General features: G+C 48.3%; 3 non-coding genes across 3 annotated transcripts; all 3 read left to right on the top strand.

Annotated features, from left to right (window-relative positions):
- Positions 1–641: 641 nt before the first annotated feature.
- On the top strand, positions 642–713 carry Trnae-uuc. Its single transcript has one exon. It is a non-coding gene; the product is annotated as a tRNA-Glu (tRNA).
- Positions 714–719: 6 nt separating this feature from the next.
- On the top strand, positions 720–791 carry Trnaq-uug. Its single transcript has one exon. It is a non-coding gene; the product is annotated as a tRNA-Gln (tRNA).
- Positions 792–861: 70 nt separating this feature from the next.
- Trnae-cuc lies at positions 862–933 on the top strand. The gene has a single exon. It is a non-coding gene; the product is annotated as a tRNA-Glu (tRNA).
- Positions 934–20,937: the final 20,004 nt, after the last annotated feature.

The following is a 20,937-nucleotide window of genomic DNA, read 5'->3' as shown; positions in this document are numbered from 1 at the left end:
TAAAGCAATCAATCATCTAACTACCCAAAAACACAATAAAAGGGTCACATGACAATTTTCTGAGCGAGAAAACGCAGTGAGAACGCACAAATATCAGCACTGATTTCTTCAACAAATACAATATGCTATGTGTCCTCTAGGCTATAGAGATTACGAAAGGTCCTGTCTTTAAAGGGACGCTGAAATCTCTAAAACATTTTGAAGTGCCTGGATCAAACACGTATGCCACAAAATAAAGTTTCCGCGAACAATTTCTTTAACTAAATAATTATGGTGTGATATACCTCTTCAGTTATGAAAGCAACCGAAATTAAGACTTATATCGTGATATTGAATCGAAAATAGAGGTTAGTTTCGGTTTCACTCCAGAATTAAAACGCACCTTCTGATGTAAATATTACGTTAAACACCGTTTTGGTGTTCAGGATAATGAGGTGAACTGCGCTAATAACACCGTAATTTCCTCGTATTAAAAATAATTATTTGTGTCGCTCAGTGAAGTGAGCACACTAGACAGGCTCCGCAGCAGCACGCATCTCCGACCCTCGCTATAACCGCCATTTTGGAAAACGAGTGGCGCCACCTATAGGGAATCGGAGTCGCGAATAGAGAAAAGGGGAATGTTTTTGAGGACCCGCCGCTCCGGCGTGGTCTAGTGGCTAGGATATCTGGCTTTCACCCAGGAGGCCCGGGTTCGATTCCCGGCGCCGGAATGATTGGGTCTCATGGTGTAATGGTTAGCACTCTGGACTTTGAATCCAGCGATCCGAGTTCAAATCTCGGTGAGACCTTTCTCTTTTTTTAAATCTCCTTGTTGGAGTATCGTCAGTGAAAAAGCACGTGCTTCTCGGCTCTCTCCGTTCCGGCGTTGTCTAGTGGCTAGGATACCTGGCTCTCACCCAGGAGGCCCGGGTTCGATTCCCGGCGTCGGAAGGATTGGGTCTCATGGTGTAATGGCAGAGCTGGCCAAATTACTCATATTTTTGTAATTAAATTACATGACTAATTACTTTGCTGAAAATTACTGAAATGTAATTAAATTACATTACAAATGACCACAGCCAGAACGTAATTAATTACCATTACAAACTACTTTTTAAAGTAATGACATTACTTTCGCAATACTTTTGTATACTTTTAAATATAAAGGAGCTATGGATAACTTCCTTTTACAGATAACTTTATTTACATTATTTACACAGTTCATGGCACACAGCTAGAACTCTCTGTTGCATCTCAGGAGCAGCTGCGCTTCAAAATTTTCGTCGGAGAGAGATACCCTCTTGCAGGACAATGTGTCCCTTGCCATGCTGAACAACCTTTCGGCCGCAGCAGACGAAGGTAGCCCGGTGTTGAACCGCACGAAGAGCTCTTTCATCTTCGGAAAGCTCTCCAAAACTGAACGTTCTGTGGTATCGCTGTGCTTCCAACGGTGGAATTCGTCAGCGTCTGGACGATGCGCTTCTGTCCGCCTGATGCTGAAGAAATCATCGTCTGGATCAGAAATTTCCGTTGCCGGCTCTGGTCTTACGAGTTCTTGCACGGGAAGCGAAGCATTGTACTGGCACTGCCACCAGTTTCCAGTTCTTCTCTTCCAGTTCTTTGTCTGCTAGCCATGCCAGCTTGAACCGCGGGTGTGTGGCGGCCGCAACAATGTTTTCTGGATCATTAAGTTGTTTCAAAAACCTGAAAAAGAAAATAGCTTGATTAGTATTGGGGAATATTAACACAAGGCAATTAAATTTTTGATGTTCATAAAACGGCGTGCGCAGGCCTCGCACCCCGTTAAAGAGAGCGCAAAAGTATTGTTTTGTCACGCCCTCGCCACCTCGTTGACTCCGAACGAGTTTTGACCATGCGCAATCAGCAGCAGTGACACCTCATAAATGCAGTTCATCCGGAAATAAAACAGCTTACAACATCTGTAGAAACGGTCAATAAGTACAACTAAACAGCGGTTACTCCGGCATGCATTGGAGAGGCAGCGCCAACTCCCGATATCAATACAGACATAAAAAAGTGCTGATAAAGATCATTGTGTTCATGTATCAAATAAGTCTATAAGAAATTTGTTCTGAGAATATTGTGTCACATTTCTAGTCCGTCATTTTTACTGGTCTGTTTAGACATACTGTTCCAACCGTATATACCGCGTGTTTCTTTGTTTTTAGAGCGCAGCTCTTAGGGGCCTGTTCCCGGCTTGAGCGGAGTCGGCATAACCAAGGTCACCCCAAGGTCACATGACCCCCAAGGTCACGTGACCCCCCGAGGTCACGTGACCTCGGCGGGAGGGGGTCACGTGACCTCGGGGGGTGACGTGACCTTGGGGGTGACGTGACCTTGGGGTGACCTTGGTTACGCCGAACCGATGACATCGTCACTGATGACTTCACCGGCATCCGCATCGTCATCATCACTGATTACGTCATCAGTGACGTCACTGATGACGTCCCCGGCATCCGCATCATCACTGATGACGTCATCAGTGACGTCACTGATGACGTCACCGGCATCCGCATCGTCATCATCACGGATGACGTCACTGACATCCGCATCGTCATCATCGCTGATGACGTCATCAGTGACGTCACTGATGACGTCATCGGAATCCGCATCGTCACTGATGACGTCATCAGTGACGTCACTGATGGCATCATCGGCATCGTCACGTGACCCTCCCCCATACCCTTCCCTCCTCCTCAAGAGCTGCGCTCTAATTCGGTGTTACAGGGAGTTGTAAACGGCTTTGACTTTTTTTTTTGTCTTAACAACTTTGCTAAGTTTTCAAAAAAAAGAGCTGCATAGGACACTTTTAATTCTGCGGTGCCGTGCTACAGGACAAGCTATGTCACCTCCGCATTCAGTTTCAAACCATAACTCAATGGAAAAAAAGCGACAGCATCGTCGAATAATGTGGTCTATAGCACCCGCAGCGATTTTTTATGTGCTTATTTCAGCGTGCGGTTGGAGCATATGAAGATTGGGCTTCAATTTCGTAAATGCAATATGCCCTCTAAAGTCATTAATTAAAAAGTTATTTAAGCTATTTTTGTTAATTAGTCGCCTAATTGCAAAATCAAACTAGTTTCTAGTGGCCGACAAGACGGGTATGCTAATGGTAAAATTAAAAGCATCCTAATGCAGCTTTTCTTTTTTTGAGAAGTTAGCAAAGTTGTTACGATTAAAAAAAACACCCGGTATAAAAAACTCAATGCCTGAATATTTACCCAGCTTTAAAACGAGTAAATAATTGACGTTGTAGGGGACACAACTCTACAGCGCATATGCACTGAACGTACCTTTTTGCCATATGCACTGAACGTACCTTTTTGCCACGCCGGTTTTCAGGGCATCACGTAGAGGCCTGCAGAATAGCAGCTCCCGCCTTTTGTGCAGCGCACGCTGTAGCGACCATAGTGTTTGGAGCAGGACGCCCATGTACATATACTTCTCGGTTTGAAGAATGTCAAGAGACTGCACCACCGGTTGCAAAATCTGCGAAATTATGTCAAATACAGATATCAACTCAGTGAAAAAAGAAAACCAGTGTGAAGAATGGAAACCAAAACCGCACGCAACAGTATTCATAAATCAATTCGACTTACCGATGTGTACTCTTCAAGAAAGGTCAAGTCTTCGGTGACGATCTTTGGCAGGTTCAAGTCATCTAGGAGTGCGTTGATCTTGCTTCCTAGTTGACGAACCTGCTCTAGAGCTCTGTAGAGCGAATTTCATCGGGTTGGACACGGCACCAGGAGGAACCGTCCGAGGTTCTTCTTCACAACTTCTGATGCAATGCTTGATTGTTGCTGCTTGTTCCAGACTGCTTTACATTTTGCGATCACCTTCGTGTAGATCCGTTTGTACTGCGCGTCCTCCAGAGCCCGGTCCGCGTCGGCTGTGGCCACCAGGTTCAGGGCATGACCTGCGCACCGCTGATGCTTCGGAAGGCGCGTTTCAGTCGATTCGGGTGTGGCGTCCAACTCCAAGGGTGCATGCAGTGCCAGGCATTTCGAGATCGTCCTCTTCGCTCGTTTCTGGTTGCCCATATATTCTGATTAGGTCAAAAATATACACAAATGGGTGTGAGAGGCTCAGTTTGGGAATCACATAGACATCTCTCACCTGAAGGCCTTCCCAAAGTTAGACGCGTTGTCCGTGACAGTTGTGGAGACCTTGTTCAGAATGTGGTAGTCTGTGAATACCCCGTGGAGTGCCGCTGCGAGCACGTCGTGCGTGTGGTGGCCGGTTAAGCGCATGCACGCCAACACCGCAGATCGTTGGTGGCACTCGTTGCTGATCCAGTGAACGGTTAAGCCAAGGAAACTCCTGATATAAATGCAACTTAGTCTACAAATCATAGTTATAATATAAACACAGCCCTAACAAAACTATGAATAACAGTAATGCAACATACCGACGGAACGACGTCCAGCAATCGGCGGTGCAGCAGACAGTGCCGACGTCCCTCAGTGTGGCTCGCAGCCTTTCCTTCATGTTTGTGTACATCGTACTAATCCGGTGAGCTACTTCCTTACGTGAGAGTATTTTGACTCCTGGTCGCATCGTTTGCATGAGCTCAATGAAATCCTCATGCTCTACGATTGAGAAACTCTGAAACGAGCCGGCTGCAAACTTCGTGATTGCTTTGTCAATCTCTTGCTTAGAGGATGTTTGTCCCGTGAGGCTATCAAGTCTTAATTGTTTGGCTTCTGGCAAGCTAATGCTTGCACCGTCGTCATTCTTCATTACTCTGCGATTCTCAAGCTCCTTAAACACGTGTTGGTGTTTTTTCTGAAAAAAAGAAAGGAATGGTTTAAAAAGCATGAATTATGTGTTCTTTTAACCAGCGGCAGGAGAATGTGTACAGGTCATATGCAGCAACGTATTTCTAAAACTCTTGCATTTCTGCGAGTGCGGTGTTTTCAAGAGCCATATACTACGCGACACAGCTTGATCGAACACGACATCGCAATTTTTCCTATTTTGCTCAGACAGAGTATTGAGAAGCCTAACTTGTATCGCTTACGTTGGTGCTTCGGTGAGCACATTCTAGCACGCATGAGAGCATTTGAATTGTAACACAAAAACAGAAAATAATGGAAATGTCTTGTTTGAATGTCTGCAAAAGCTACAGGCCCTAGCTACTTGCTTCGAAATACGCCTCGGCTGCGTGAATGCCCCCCTGAAGTTATACTAGAAACAACCAAAGTTCTTGCTTGTGCTTGCAGTCTTTGTAATTATTATGAAGGTGATAAGGATAAACGAAGTATACCGAACAATCGAAGCACAAAACACAAAGCGCAAATGATACTAAAATTGCATTAGATTGCTTACAATTCTTTGCGCGTTTGAAAAGGACATCCGGATGGATTACTGCACAAGCACAAAGTTCAGTGTTTGCCTAAACAGCTTATGTAGAGTTACTTAAAACGAGATAAATAAACTTACCTGCAGGTGCTTCCGCAGATTTGAAGATGCCTTGACATTGGCGGATAAAGTTTTCGGTCCGGGGGGACACAACTTGCAAGCTACCACGATGTTTTCGCCATTTTTAGACTTGAAGTCGGAATATGCCGCTAGGTCGGGCCATGGCAGCTCGTTGCATCTTGAAGCCATCTTGACTGGAGTGTCGGTATGCGACACCGTGCAGCGGCTTATGTAGCCTTCCCGAAGATCAAGCCTCACTGAACTAATCGGGAGAGGAGGCGAGAATCCTACGGCAGAACGCTTACCGTTCAAGTATTGTATTAGGAGATACACGTATGGCCGCACACATTTTGTGTGTTTGGGCTATTGTATCCTTACTTGCCGTGCTTGGTTCCGCTTCCCCAAAAATACTCGTCCTAAAAGAAAAATAAGAAAACGGCAGTTGCCAAGTCGGCTCTTGTACTAGAAAAAAAAAATAGCAGAACCTGGTTGATGGCTGCTTTATTGTAAGACCTTTCTTCTGAAACGTGTACTCCAGCACTTGACTAATCTCCTGTTGAAACGGTATGTCCTGATCAGCGCAGCAAGGATCGGGGTGTTCTTCCGATTCGTCCTCTCCGGGAGTACTACAATGAAATGCGGACCTTTGCACCGCCCCTACGGCCAGTGTTACAAACGGAGCTTGTATGTTAGTTTGCGTGAACAGTGGAACGGTGGGAACAAAAGCCAGGCACTTGAGTGTTGGCCTTGTCCCTATTTCCTCTTCGGCTTTGCGTTTCCAACAGCCCGAAGTGTCTCTTATCTTGAGGATGCGCCCCTCCGTGAGTCACCTAATATATTTTTTTCTTTTTCTTTACTATTTCTTTTTGCGCCTAAAATCCCTCTCGTGATCACACCCTCTCCCTATACTCGTGCGGGGAGAAAGGGGTCAAGCGCTAAGCGGCAGGAGATTGATTGGTCGGGCGAGCATGTAGCTTCCACCGTACTGCCAGCTTAGGGGCGAACGGAGACGCTCAGACTATACACCTTTGCAAGAAACACTCGACCCCAGGGGAACAAACCGCTTTCGAGCCCAGTCTGGGTTTAAGGCTAGACTCTCACCGGCGTCCCTGCTAACCCTAACCGAGTGGACAGTGATTTCGATAGGCGCAGCCTGTGTAGGCGCAGTTTCAAACACTGCTGGCGGCTAAATTCTCGTGTTTTCCCACTGCATTTTGTGTTTCATGGTGCATGTATTTTCCCGAGGACATTGGGAAGCATTGTACCACGTTTGAAAAAAAAAACAGTAAACTATTTTTGTTGGGTACGCGCGCGACAGAACGAATGCGACTGAAATGTTAGTTTTTTTTTTGTTTTTTTACGGCAAGTTTTGACGGCGCCGTTCGATTAGCCGCGTGTCAAACGGCAAAGCGTTTAGCTGTCGAAAATAATTTACAACAGAAGATAGCCGAAAGGCATGCATTTTTCACGCTCACAAATAACATGTGTACCGATGGACAGAGGAACGCACGCGACTGATCCGTTTCCCACCCCAACCCGGACAACTATTTTTGGAGATGGCTGAGGACCCTACGCGGATTATCTCTGGGAGGGGGGAGAGAACAATTGTCATTGTTTGCAAAATCGCGTCGAGGGCCGTTCCACCAGGGGCCTTAGTTCGACCTACTTCCCTTCCTTCGTTTCCCGAGAATGACGAGCAGAAAAGCTCGAATGGCAGGCACTTACCAGCCCTATTTCTCACAGTGGAAGATAACACAGAGAGGGTACGCAGCATGCATCAGCAAAAGTAAGCGGAAACTTTCAAGACGGGCGAGAAAACGTCGAATGCAAAACCGCAAAACATAGGTAGAGAATCGCGCTGAGCGGGATTTCACAGTTCAAGAGAGTGGCAGAAAATGTCTAGCTGATAGCGGGCGCGAGAGTCGCACCAGCCGCATTTGCATCAGCAACATAGCGGCGGCCAAAGAGCGTTTTTGGAAAGGTGTAGAGGAAAAAGAAAAAGTAAAATAAAAAGGAAAGCGCTCTCGTGTGTTGTGGACACAAAAAATATGCCTGGTGCGAAAAAGTAATTAGGTAATTTAATTACAATTACCGTCGCTGGAGTAATTCATTACATTACTTAATTACCTGCTACAAAAAGTAATGAATTACATTACTAATCACTGGAACAAGTGATTAAATTACTGTAATTTCATTACAGTAATTACATTACTGCCAGCTCTGTGTAATGGTTAGCACTCTGGACTCTGAATCCAGCGATCCGGGTTCAAATCTCGGTGAGACTTTTCTCTTTTTTTTTTAAATCTCCTTGTTGGAGTATCGTCAGTGAAAAAGCACGTGCTTCTCGGCTCCCTTCGTTCCGGCGTGGTCTAGTGGCTAGTCATTCTGTTTCCGGCAGCCGATTGGAGCGGACGCAGGATGGCTGGCTCCCACGGAGCTGCGATAACGGTCGACGCCGGCCGCGGTGACTCGGATTCTTTTGCTCCGAAGGAATATCGTATTTCTTTGCCGCCCTTGCCATCAGGTGATGCAATGAAGAAGGCAGTTGTTCTGCACTGCGACATTGCCGGAAGACCGTACCGCATTGAGGATTTTCGGCGGCCGCTGGAAGAACTGGGTGTCATCAGGGAAGTGGCTGGCATCGGGGCATATCAAATGTCCCACGTCTGGCTGCTCAAACTTCATACCGACGTGGCCAAGCTCAAGTTGGTCGAAGCGGGGCGGCTCGAAGTCAAAGGCCGCACATGCCTCGTCGTCGACCCAACGAGGCAGGAAGTTCGAGTGAAACTTCACTGGGTGTCGTTCGACGTCTCAAACGAGGACATCCGAAAGGCCTTCGCGGATTACGGCAAGGTAAAGGACGTTTCCTTTGACCGGTGGAAGGTGGCTGGCTTCGAGGGGGCCGAGTCCACCACCCGGATTGTACGCATCGTACTCCGGGAGGGAGTCACCCTCGAGCGCCTTCCGCACCAGTTGCGTTTCGGAAGCGGCACGGTCCTAGTCGTAGTGCCTGGACGAGCTCCGATTTGCCTCCGGTGCCGCAAGACTGGGCATATCCGGCGGGACTGCCGGGCCCCAAGGTGTTCTGAGTGCCGCGCCTACGGGCACGAGCAGCAGGACTGTGTGCGCTCGTACGCACGAGCTGCGGTACGTGGTGCGGGTGATGACCAGAATGACCTCCTCATGGACGAGGAGGAGGCGGAAAGAGCGGCGGCTCCCACTGCGACTTCGACCGAGCAGACCACCCCGGTTGACAAGGGCGGCCGGCCAGACACCGGCCCGAAGAAGGCGAGCGTCGTGGGAGCGAAGCAGCAGGAGACTGCAGCCTCTGGTCCTGCTGTTGAAGACTCGTCGACGTCTTCTGTGCCGGAAGGCGATGCAAGGGACGTTGCCGCGACGGACAGTGAGCCCACCGTCTCTGAAATGGACCTTGACAAGACTGCCGTGAAGCGTCGCCATGAAGGCGGTGCTGAGTTATCTCAGGAACGGCGGCTACGACAGCTCGAACGGAAGTGGAAGGTGGCGGCGGGGTGGAAAGGCGTCGACAGTCCGCAGCGGTCATCGTCACCGCATTCCCGCGAGAAGCTGTCCTAATAGGCCACCACTGTGAGAGAGGACTGCTGTGTATGAAGACGCGCCAAAAGGGTAAGCTCCGTACGCTGTGCCTGGTCCCACTTCACGATAAACACGCTCGAAAAGCCTGTACGTATAGCGACCTTAAATGTACGAGGGCTCGCTGAGAGAAGAAAGCAAAGGCAGTTGTATCGTCTAGTCATAGAGCACGACCTCGACATAGTCGCTTTGCAAGAAACGAAGGTCGAAAGGGAGGACCAGACAGAGCGTATGGTGTGGCCTTTTACTGCTAACTACAGCGTGTGCGTCAGTCATGCAGTAGGAGCATCGGCAGGGTGTCTGTTGTTAGTTCGCGCGAGCCTGGGAGCGGATGTGCAAAAGGTTACGACCTCAGAATCGGGTCGACTAATAGTCTGTGATATGGCATTTTTGTCGCACGAGTGGCGAGTCATTTGCATTTACGCGCATAACACAGCCGAAGAACGAAAAACGTTTTTTGAGGATATTCGGTCTTTCTTTGCGACGGAGCGTGTAGTCATCTTTGTTGGCGACTTTAACTGTGTGCTTTCGGCACGAGATAAAACGAGTGCACTTCCGTTTAGGGACGCGAGTACTGTTGTTTTAAATGAAATTGTAAATTTCTGTGGGTTAGAAGATGTTGGGGACTGTTTGGGGGACACTAGAAATGTACCTTATACTCATTTTCAGGGGTCAAGTCATGCCCGTTTGGATAGAGCATATATTTCCTTAGAGATTCTTCCTCAGTGCAGCGAATATCGTGTGATACCCGTGTCATTTAGTGATCACTGTTTAGTTTTGTTTACACTTGCAAGCGCCAAGGCAAAAAGAAAAGATTTCTGTTGGGAGCTTTGGAAATTAAATAGTAAACTCATGAGTGACGATGATTTCATGGCCGCTGTCAAGGATAGCTTAAGAGGAATCTTCAAAGGGGAAGTGAATGACTACGCTTTAAAATGGGAACAGTTTAAGCAAGAAATTAAAATGAAAGCAATGGAAAGAGCGAGCGCGATAAAGTATAGAGAAAGAAAAAAAGAATCGCTTCTGCGCAGTAATCTTGAGTTACTTATCGGCGAAGAGAGTCGTTCGCCTGGTGTTTATAAAGATGGCATAAGCACTTTGAAATCCAAGTTGGAAGTTCTTGATAAGGAGCGGTACCACGGAGCACTGGTTAGAGCGCGGGCAGGAAAGTTGTTCTCTGGGGAAGCACCGACAAAAAGAGCTCTCGGGGCTGAGAAAAGGTACGCTAGGCGCAACGAGATTGTCGAAATCGAATATCACGGGGCCGTTACAAGAGATAGCGCAGAAATAGAGAAGGCTTTTTGTGAATTCTACAAAAATATGTTTTCTCACCGAACCGTTAATTTAGCGAATTTTAAAAGCGAGTTTATGTGCGTATTACCGCGGTTAAATAGTGAAACAACTTCCTTCTTAGAAGCTGAGATTACCGTAGATGAAGTCGAAAATGCTATTGAGCATTTGAATCCTGGAAAGTCGCCCGGCCCCGACGGCCTAAGCGCGGCCTTTTACAAGGCGATTAAGCATGAGGTTAGTCCGGTATTGTGTAGGGTTTACGCTGAAGCATATGAGCGTAAATTACTACCACCGTCTTTTTGGCGTTCCCATACAATACTCATTCCCAAAAGCGAGGATAAGATAAAGCTTAGGCAGGTGTCGGCGTACCGTCCAATCAGTCTAACAAACGCTGATTATGAAATATTTATGAAAATCTTAGCAAAACGGTTGCAATCAGTGATAACAGACATAGTAGGGCCTCACCAAACGTGCGGAATTAGAGGACGGACCATAGTAACGAATATTCACGTCGCCAGAAGTGTCCTTGAGTGTTGTGACTGTATGCAACGCGTGGTTGCTATGCTCCAGATTGATCTGGGAAAAGCGTTTGACCAGGTGTCACACGAACTTTTGTTCAACGTGCTAGAACACGTAAATGTCGGCACAGTTCTGCTCGAGGGTGTACGTATGGCGTACAAAAAGTGTTCCACGAGTCTCATTATCAACAAAGTTGTCAGTGAACGCATTGAAGTGTCCCGTTCTCTCCGTCAAGGTTGTCCCTTATCACCCCTTCTGTTTTGTATCTACATAGAGTCGTTTTGTTTAAGTATTATTAGATGCGAAAGTATTAGGGGGTTTAAACTGCAATCGTGCGAAGTAAAATTGTTATCTTACGCCGATGATATCGCACTATTTTGTGTCGATAGAGGTGGCATAAGCGAGGCAGTAAAGCTGGTGAAAAAGTTTTGCAGATTTAGCGGTAGTGCCGTAAATTGGCACAAATGTTTAGGTTTTTGGCATGGAGATTGGGATGCAAAGCCTAGTATTTTTGAAAACGTGAACTGGGTAACGACACCAGTCAAATACTTAGGGATACCGTTAGAAAATTATCGCGACAGTGACCCATACTGGCGAGGGCAGGCTGTGGATCTTCGAGAAAAAACGGAAAAGTGGAAAGGGAAGGATTTGTCGATGTTTGCGCGTGCCACAGTGTGCAATTTATTCTTTGTCTGTAAACTGTGGTATGTGCTTCAGGTCTTGCACTGCTCGCGTATCAACGTGCAGAGATTACATCGTGTTTTTGCGGTTTTTATCTGGGGATCCACCTGGGAAAGAACAAGCCGCACGAACCTTTTCAGGCGCGTGCGCGCCGGGGGACTCTCCTTGGCGCACCTATTTTTGCGGCAGGTTGTAAACCGCTTTATTTTTCTTCACGACGTGAATGAACCTTTTCTGCGCACAGTGTGTCAGGTGCGCCTGGCCAGCGCATTACCAGAGCTTGTCGTTTCTTCTGTGAGGGCATGCGAAGGGGGAATTTATGGTTATTTCCGTGAGGTGGTGCAAGCGACTCGGTTTTTGTGTGCACGTTTTTCCTTACAATATCTGAGCGGGGTATCTCGAAAACAATTGTACAGAGACGTTCTTGATGTTGTCCTCCCGGTCCCGTTGTATAGGTCTTTGTATGTCTTTGGGGAGGGGCAGGATGTCCTCCAGCGAGTTAAGAAAATGACAGTTCCGCCGAGTGTTAAAACCTTTTTCTTCAAATTACATACTGGTGTCCTGCCGGTGAAGACATGGATGGAGGATAAGGGTCTGTTTGTACCGTGGGGGGTAAATTGTTTACTGTGTCAAAAACCGGAGACTGTAGAACACGTCTTTCTAGATTGTTGGGATGGGGTTTTTTTTTTTGGGACGTGCTGCAACGCACATTGAAAAAGGATTTTCCGTTGGATCCACAGGGTATCCGGTATCTAAGCATAGAAAATGATAATTGTGTCCCTTACGACTTGGTTATGCTTTTGGGTCTACACAGCATCTGGAAATCGCGCATGGCGGTTCGTCATGCAGAAGTTGATGCCAGGCCGGTTTCTGATTATTTTTGTGTTTCTTTGCGCAACGTCATTGAGGTGTGGAAAGCGCAGGAGTGTTGCCCGGATTGGGTGCCTGTTCTAGAAGAAGCGCTGCCTTTGAAACCTTTTTAATTTTGTGTATGTAGTGTTTGTCTAACCATCGCGTCTACTTTTATCATTCTGTACCTCTTTTTGTTGATACAGTGATACTTATGCCTGGCAATAAAAAAAAAAAAAAAAAAAAAGTCTAGTGGCTAGGATATCTGGCTTTCACCCAGGAGGCCCGGGTTCGATTCCCGGCGTCGGAAGGATTAGGTCGCATGGTGTAATGGCTAGCACTCTGGACTCTGAATCCAGCAATCCGACTTCAAATCTCGGCGAGACCTTTTTCTTTTTGAAATCTTCTTTTTGTTGGAGTATCGGCAGAGATCGTGCTTCTCAGCTCACTCCGTTCTGGCGTGGTCTAGTGGCATCGCGTTTTTGCGGTTTTTATTTGGGACTCGTGTTGGGGAGCGCACCGAGCCGGACTAACCTTTTTCTGCGTGTGGAAGATGGTGGTCTGGGTTTGTCGCATTTTTTTGTGAAACAAGTAGTGAATAGGTTTATATTTCTAAAGGACCAAAAGGATAGCTTTTTACGCACGGTCATTCAGGTGCGACTGCGCAGTGCGCTGCCCGAGTTTATTGTCTCGACAGATGTAGACCTGAGCTCCGATGTGTAAGGTTATTTGAAACAGGATGTTTCCGCCTACCGGTTTCTAGTGGCTCGTTTTTCACTTGAATATTTGTCCAGTGTGTCGTGCAAACGGCTGACCAAAGACCTGATTGTTTTTTTTTTCTCCTTCCCACTCCGCTGTACCGTTCGGTGTTCAGCGCGGGAAAGGGGCAGGATGTTTTAAAACGTGTCAAGCGAATGTTGGTCCCTGCTTACACCAAAACTTTCTTTTTTTAAGCTGCATAGTGAAACCCTGCCGGTTAAAGTGTGGCTAGAAAGGAAAGGTCTCCCTGTAGCGTGGTCAGTGAACTGTCTTTTGTGTAAACAGCCGGAATCAATAGAGCATGTGTTTCTCAACTGCTGGGACGCAGTGTTTTTATGGGCCGTCCTTCAAAGAACTTTGAAAAAAGACCTTCCGTTAACGCCTCATGGGATCCGCTATTTTTGTGTCGAGGGAGGGAATAATCTTGTGCCATATGACATGATCCTGCTTGTCGGCCTACATAGTTTGTGGCGATGTCGTATGGCGGTGAGACACGCAGACGTCGACGTGCGTCCCGCGCTTAAGTATTTTGTTGAAACAATCTGTTGCCTAAAGGAAGTATTTAAAATGCAGCAGCCTCCTCCTGACTATTTGCCGCTTTTTGAAGAGCCTGCGACCTTCAAGGATCCATAACTGATTGGATGTGTTTTGATGTGTCCTCCCTCTGTTCTTGTTGCTGTTCTCTTGTGTAAATCATCCAGTGTGGCTTTGGTTTGTTTTTCACCTTTTAGCTTTCTGTAATCATTCACGTGTGCGAAAGTCGGGTAATAAAAAAAATGGTCTAGTGGATTCCACCGCCGGACGCAATAGCGAGCGGACGTGCGATGGAGCGCTCTTCAGCGACTACGATAACAGCGGTTTCTAGCCGTGCTGATGCTGGCTTCGGCGGTTTGCCGAATGACTACGCGGTTATTTTGCCCTCGATTCCCTCCGGCGAAGCTATGAACCGCAGCGTTGTGCTGCACGCCGACACCCGCGGACGTCCGTATCGAGTAGAAGATTTTGTTCGGCCGCTAAACCAGGTGGGTGTCCGGGAAGAAGTGGAGGGCCTGGGCGCTTTTCAAATGGGACACGTGTGGCTCCTAAAACTGCATACTACTGCAGCCAAGGAGAAGCTCCTGGCGACAGGGCACCTGCAAGTGAAAGACCGCTTCTGTCTGGTCATCGACCCCAACAAGCGGGAATTAAAAGTCAAAGTTCACTGGGTGGCTTTTGACGTGCCCGTCGAAACTATCCGTCGCGCCTTCGAAGCCTACGGAGAAGTCAAGGGAGTCACCCGCGAAAAATGGAAGGTCGAGGGCCTGTCGGACGTGGACACCACGACAGTCGTCGTGCGCCTGGTACTTCGGGATGGCATAACGCCAGAGTCCCTTCCTCACCAGCTCCGGTTCCTAGGAGGCACAGTGCTTGTGGTCGTTCCCGGGCGGGCGCCGGTTTGCCTTCGCTGACGACGCTCGGGACACATACGGCGTGAGTGCAGGGTGCCTAGGTGCGAGGAATGTCGAGCCTTCGGGCGCGACGCAAGGGACTGCGTGCGGTCGTACGCCCGAGCCGTCGCCAGCCATACCGCCGACGACACGGGTATGAGCCACGTCATGGACGAGGCCGAGGCGGAGGAGGCAGCGTCACCCACGACGATAGCTCCCTCATCAACAGAGATTCAAACAACGGGAGCGGAGGCCAACACGGCGCCGTGTGTCGCGCAAAATCAGGCGTCGACCACTCCTACGGCACTGCGAAACGGACTTAGCGGCGAACCTGCGAGCGAAGTGAAGGTGACGGCGCAGGAGTCACCGGCCGCGAGCGACACGACAAAGGCCTCCGAGGGTGAAGACGCGGGTGAAATGGACTTCGAGGCCAAGGCTGCCAAGCGGCCGTTCAACGAGACGGCAGTGACGACCGACACGGCGGGCCCTCGTTCACAGCCGGGGCTACAGGAGGCACCGAGCAAGACGGGATGCCGAAGAGGTGGCCGTGGCGGGTCGTCGGCTATACCTCGTGGCGGCTCGTCGGCTCTACCCCGAGACGACGAGCAGTGACCGTCTGGTGCTGCGGCAGCTCCCTTTCAGGCACTTAGGTGAGCGCTATGCTCGAGGTTTGAAACTTGCTGAATGGTAGTGTCTCTTGAAGATTCATTACGTGTCGCTACGCTTGAACGTGCGGGAACTCGCAGCTAGGCGTATATATAGGCAACAGCAGCTCTACCGACTATTTACTGAGCATGAGTTAGATATCGTGGCCATTCAAGAGACCAAAGTAGAGAGTGAAAGTCAAACCGACAGTATGTTGCGGTCGTTTCTGTCGCGCTATGAAGTCTGCGTGAGCCACGCTGTTGGTTTGTCGGCAGGTTGCTGCTTTTTCATTAAGAAAGCTGTTGGTGCTGTCGTCCACACTGTCACGACATGCCCGTCCGGGCGCTTTGTTATGTGTGATTTCACCGCTTACAGTCTTGAGTGGCGAGTAATTTGTGTCTATGCTCCCAATAAGCCAGATGACCGCAGAATGTTTTTTGAAAATATTTATGGGTTCTTCCAGTGCGATCGACTTACTATATTTCTAGGAGAATTTAATTGTGTTTGCAAAAGTGAGGACCGCTCCAATGGAGGGCGCTACAGAGAGGCCAGTGTTATGGCTTTGGGTCCATATCACAAGAGCGAATGACATCTTAGCGAACGGCGACATTTGAGCGAATGGTCGTTTTAGCGAATAACGGGGGCGCGCGTTAACCCATCCGTCGCGATGCGCTTTACGCCGCTTCGCGGCGACAGTCTGCGGCAACTCATTACAAAAATATGAACTCATTTGGCCCACCCGAAAACGCCGCTTCGCGGCGTCCGACTATTCGCTGAAGTGTCATTCGGTGAAACGTGGGCGTTCGCTAAAACGTCATTCGATCAAGTGAGTGCCTCCCGTGTACACCCACTTCCAAGGTACCAGTCACGCCAGGTTGGACAGAATATACATTTCGTCGGATTTGGTTCCCCTCAGTGGTCGTTGCTCGGTCGACTCCGTCTCCTTTAGCGATCACTGCCTTGTTAGTGTTCAATTAGGTGTCAAGAAAAATGGGCCACCTTTTTCGTGGGAACAGTGGAAACTTAACACGAAGCTGATGCGAGATGAGTCTTTTAGGAACTTAGTCAACGAGAAATGGCATGAAGTAGAGCTGAAAGGAGGGTGTGCATTGAGAAGTGGGAGACCTTCAAGCAGGAGGTAAAAATCAGCGCAATTGAGAAGGGGTGTTTCTTGAAGTTCCAAGAAAAGAAAAACGAAAATGTGTTGCGTGAAAACCTGAAGAAGCTTTTACGGGAAGAATGCCGAACTCCCGGCCTTTTTATGGATGACATTAATAACCTAAAAGCCCAACTCGAGAACATAGATCAGGAAAGATATAGGGGAGCCGCTATACGAGCCCGTTCCGAAACATTCTTGGTAGGAGAAGCGCCCACAAAAAGGACGGTTGCCGCGGAAAAGAAATACGCGCGCGGCAATGAAATAGTGGAAATCGAACACCATGGTGTTCTGTCTGACGAGAAAAATTTCATAGAAAAGGCTTTCGTTGAACACTACACTGATCTTTTAAGTCGTCATGCCTCACAAAAGGCGGCGTTTGAAAGCGAGTTCTTGTCTTTACTGCCGGCAATAGATAGTAATTTAAAAGGTTTTCTTGAAGAACCGATAAGCCTGTCGGAGATAACAACTGCGATAGAAGATTTGAAACCTGGGAAATCGCCAGGCCCAGATGGGTTGACCGCACTTTTCCATGAGACGTTTAAGCATGAGGTTGCAGTTATTTTGTTAGATGTTTTTACTGAAGCGTATGACCGAAAATTCTTACCGCCATCGTTTCTGCGTACGCATACGGTATAGATCCCTAAGTGTGACGACCCCGCTAAACTTCGTAATGTAAAATCTTATCGTCCTATAACGCTTACTAACATAGACTACAAAATACTAATGAAAGTCCTCGCTCGACGATTGCAATGCGTGATCACGAACGTAATGGGGCCGCACCAGACGTGCGGCATACGGGGTCGAAGCATTTTGACTAACATTCATGTCGCTCGGAGTATTTAGGAGTGCTGCGACTCAGAGATAATGAAGGTAGCGATGCTACAGTTAGACTTAGAAAAAGCGTTCGACCACGTGTCTCATGATGTCCTCTTTAGTGTTTTGGAATATACAGGGGTAGGGTCTGTAATTTTAGAAGGAATGCGGATGGCGTACCGAAACTGTACAACGAGCTTGATTGTCAATAAGCATGTAAGCGAACGCATCCCTGTCAGATCTTCCGTAAGGCAGGGATGCCCGCTATCACCACTATTGTTTGCTTTGTATATAGAACCCTTTTGTTTGCGCATTATTCATGAGCAGAATGTTCGTGGTTTTACTCTAAGCACGTGTGAGGTCCGAATACTGGCTTACGCGGATGATATTTCGATATTTTGCACCGATAGAGAGAGTGTTAAAAAAGTAATCGAAATCACAAAGACCTTCTGTCTGCAAACTGGGTGTTCAGTGAATTGGTCAAAGTGTTTGGGTTTCTGGCATGGCGAGTGGCCATCCAAGCCGAGAGTGTACGGAAATATCGAATGGGAAGCCTTACCAACCCGTTATCTAGGCGTCCCACTAGAGTGTTACCGTGATAATGGCCATTTATGGCGCGAAGAAACTGATAAGCTACATGATAAAGCAACGGAGAGCGGTTGCCGTCATATGTCAATGTTCGCACGCGCCACGGTGTGTAACCTATTTTTTGTTGCAAAGGTATGGTACCTACTGCAAGTACTGCACTGTTCTCGTATTTCAATTCAAAGGTTGCATCGTGTTTTCGCGGTATTCATTTGGGCCTCCTCTTGGGAACGTACCAGCCAAACAAACCTATTTCGACGTGTCCGATCTGGCGGCCTCTCTTTGGCCCATCTCTTTATTAGACAAGTTGTTAACCGTTTTATCTTCCTGCGTGTTCAAACCAGTCCCTTTTTGCGTACTGTTTTTCAGGTTCATTTGCATGACGCCTTACCTGATTTTATTGTTTCGTTCTGCGACGGAGGGCCTGGTCCACTAAGTCCCTATTTAAGAGAAGTAGTTGGTGCATACAGATTTTTAGTTGCTCGCTTTTCGTTAGAATATTTATGCAATGTGTCACGAAAACGTCTAACGAAAGATTTAATAGAAATGTCTTTTTCACCTCTCATTTATCGAATGTTGTATAGCACTCTACCTGGGCATGATGTACTCTGTCGGGTTAAAAAAATGCTGGTACCCGCTAATATGAAAACGTTTTTCTTTAAATTACATACTGGGACACTGCCGGTTAAAACGTGGTTACATGAGAAAGGTGTGTACGTTCCCTGGTCTGGGGGTGAATGGTTTTTTGTGTAAGCAACTTGAAACAATCGAGCATGTGTTTTTAAACTTCTGGGATGCAGTGTTTTACTGGGACGTTCTTCAGCGAACGTTGAAAAAAGATCTCCCGTTGAATGGGCATGGGATACGGTTTCTGCCAGTTGATATCACAGAGTCTGTGCCATATGATTTAATTATGGTCATAGGTCTCCACAGTATCTGGAGGAGCCGCATGGCAGTGCGGCATGCAGACGTGGACGCGCGACCCGTGTGCCAGTATTTTACTGAGAGCATCCGGAAAATTAGGGAAGTGTTTAGCGTTTCAGGAGACGGCCCAGATTGGTTGCCAGTCCTAGACAACCTGGCTACAATAAGATCTGTATAAGCACTCCACGCTCACCGAACTTTCGCTGACGTGATTGTGAACAGCATATCTGTATAATCCCATGTATGCTTGTATGCGGGACGCCAGGTCCCGCATACAAGCATACCAGTGCTTTTGCGGGCCTGCATATGTATTATGTTTATGATGTGAATAAAATTTATTCTTATTATTATTATTATTATACCTGGCAATAAAAAAAATGGTCTAGTGGTTAGGATACCTGGCTCTCACCCAGGAGGCCCGGGTTCGATTCCCGGCGTCGGAAGGATTGTGTCTCGTGGTGTAATGGTGAGCACTCTGGACTCTGAATCCAGCGATCCGAGCTCAAATCTCGGTGAAACCTTTCTTTTTTGAAATCCTCTCGTAGTTAAAGTATCGCCAGAGAAAAAGCACATACTTTTCAGCGCTCTCCGTTCCGGCGTGGTCTAGTGGTTGATTCTGTTTCCGGCACTCGTATCGAGCGGACGCAGGGTCATGAGCTCCCAAGGAGCGGCGATAGCGGCCGTCGCCGGCCGTGGTATCTCGGCTGAACCATCCCCGGATTCTTATCGAGTAGTACTGCCGCCCTGCCATCAGGAGATATGTTTTTGAACTCGGTGATTCTTAACGCCGACATTACAGAACGCCCGTAAAAAATTGAAGATTTTAAGGGCGAACTGCAACGCTTGGGCACCCTTCCTGCCATAAAAGCAGGAGGGGCGTACCAAATGAATCATGTCTGGCTCTTCACGTTCCAGTCGCCGGACGTCCCGCGGAAGTTGCTTGAAGCCCGGGAGCTGCAAGTGAAGGGCAAGATGTACCTCGTCGTAGATCCCAACGACGGTGAGGTACGCCTAAAGCTTCATTGGTTACCCTTTCACGTGAGCGACGACTTGGTTCGACGAGCGCTCGAGCCGTACGGCAAGGTGAGCGAAGTTACCCGCGACACGTGGAGAACGGATGGCTTTGCGGGCGTCCAATCAACAACGCTGTTCGTGAAAAGGACACAAAAGAATGGCTTTACCAAGGACAATCTTCCGCACCAGCTGCGTGTGCAGGGAGGTAATGTGCTCGTGTTGGTCCGCGGCAGGGTCCCCCTATGCCTTCGTTGCAAGAGGACGGGTCATATCCGCAGGGACTATCGTGTTCCTCGATGCGATGAGCGCAACCGCGTCAGACATGAGAAAGAGAACTGCGCCCGCACTTATGCAGTGGTGACGGAAGTTGCCGTAGCAGGGGATTTCGACGAACACGCCATGGACGAAGAAGAGGCTGAGGCAGCCGTGGCGAGCACCGCGCCGGGAGGGTCCGCTGCGGTGGTTTTGACGCCCTCCGAAGAAGTAACAGAGAAGAATGCACCGGAGAAAGGGTGACCCAAGCCGCACGATGGAGGAGCCCCTGCTCTAGGTACCGTGCAGCATCCAGCAGACCAGACCACTCAACAGTGAGCCTCAAGGAGACAGGGATCTGGCAACGTAGGCACTCTAACCGACGGCGAGTCGTAAATGAGTGACTCTGAGGATGCCGTTTTTCAAGCAACCACCGGACGTTCGCTTTGCAGAGGCTTCCGCCGCAACGCGAACAGAGTTGAAGTGGCGCACGGGAATAGCACGGAGAGAGCGATTCAACCCCAAGCCGCGAATACCTACGGAAGAGCGCCGGCGGGCTGCACACCCGTAGGTAGGTCTCCTCGGCTTTCGTTCTTCGGTACCGGTCCTTTTCTGGCAGACGCGCAGCTTGCAGCCATTGTCCGCGACTGCCGGCAGTTGGTGCTTAACTTCCCACAACACACGCGTTGAGACGTCTAAAGCTTGCCACCCTTAACAGTGTAAGCCTGATCGCCCAACAGCGGAAACAATGGGTCCTTAACTTGCTTTTGCAAAAAAAAAAATATATATATATATACGTTGCTTGCAGGAAACCAAACTTAGTACTGAAAAGCAGGTGGAAGTCATGGCGCATTTTGTGAGAAAGCACTGTGACTGCTTTACCTCCAAGGCGAACGCACAAACGCACAGAGTGGCGGGGCGGGTATATTGATAAAAAAAAATATAGAACCATCACGATTTGCCCTGAATGGGAAA

This window comes from Ixodes scapularis, unplaced genomic scaffold (assembly GCF_016920785.2).
Source record: "Ixodes scapularis isolate PalLabHiFi unplaced genomic scaffold, ASM1692078v2 PGA_scaffold3__209_contigs__length_174095766, whole genome shotgun sequence".
NCBI lineage: Eukaryota > Metazoa > Arthropoda > Arachnida > Ixodida > Ixodidae > Ixodes > Ixodes scapularis.
Note: the sequence above shows the minus strand (reverse complement) of the source record. Positions and strands in the feature narration are given on the sequence as shown.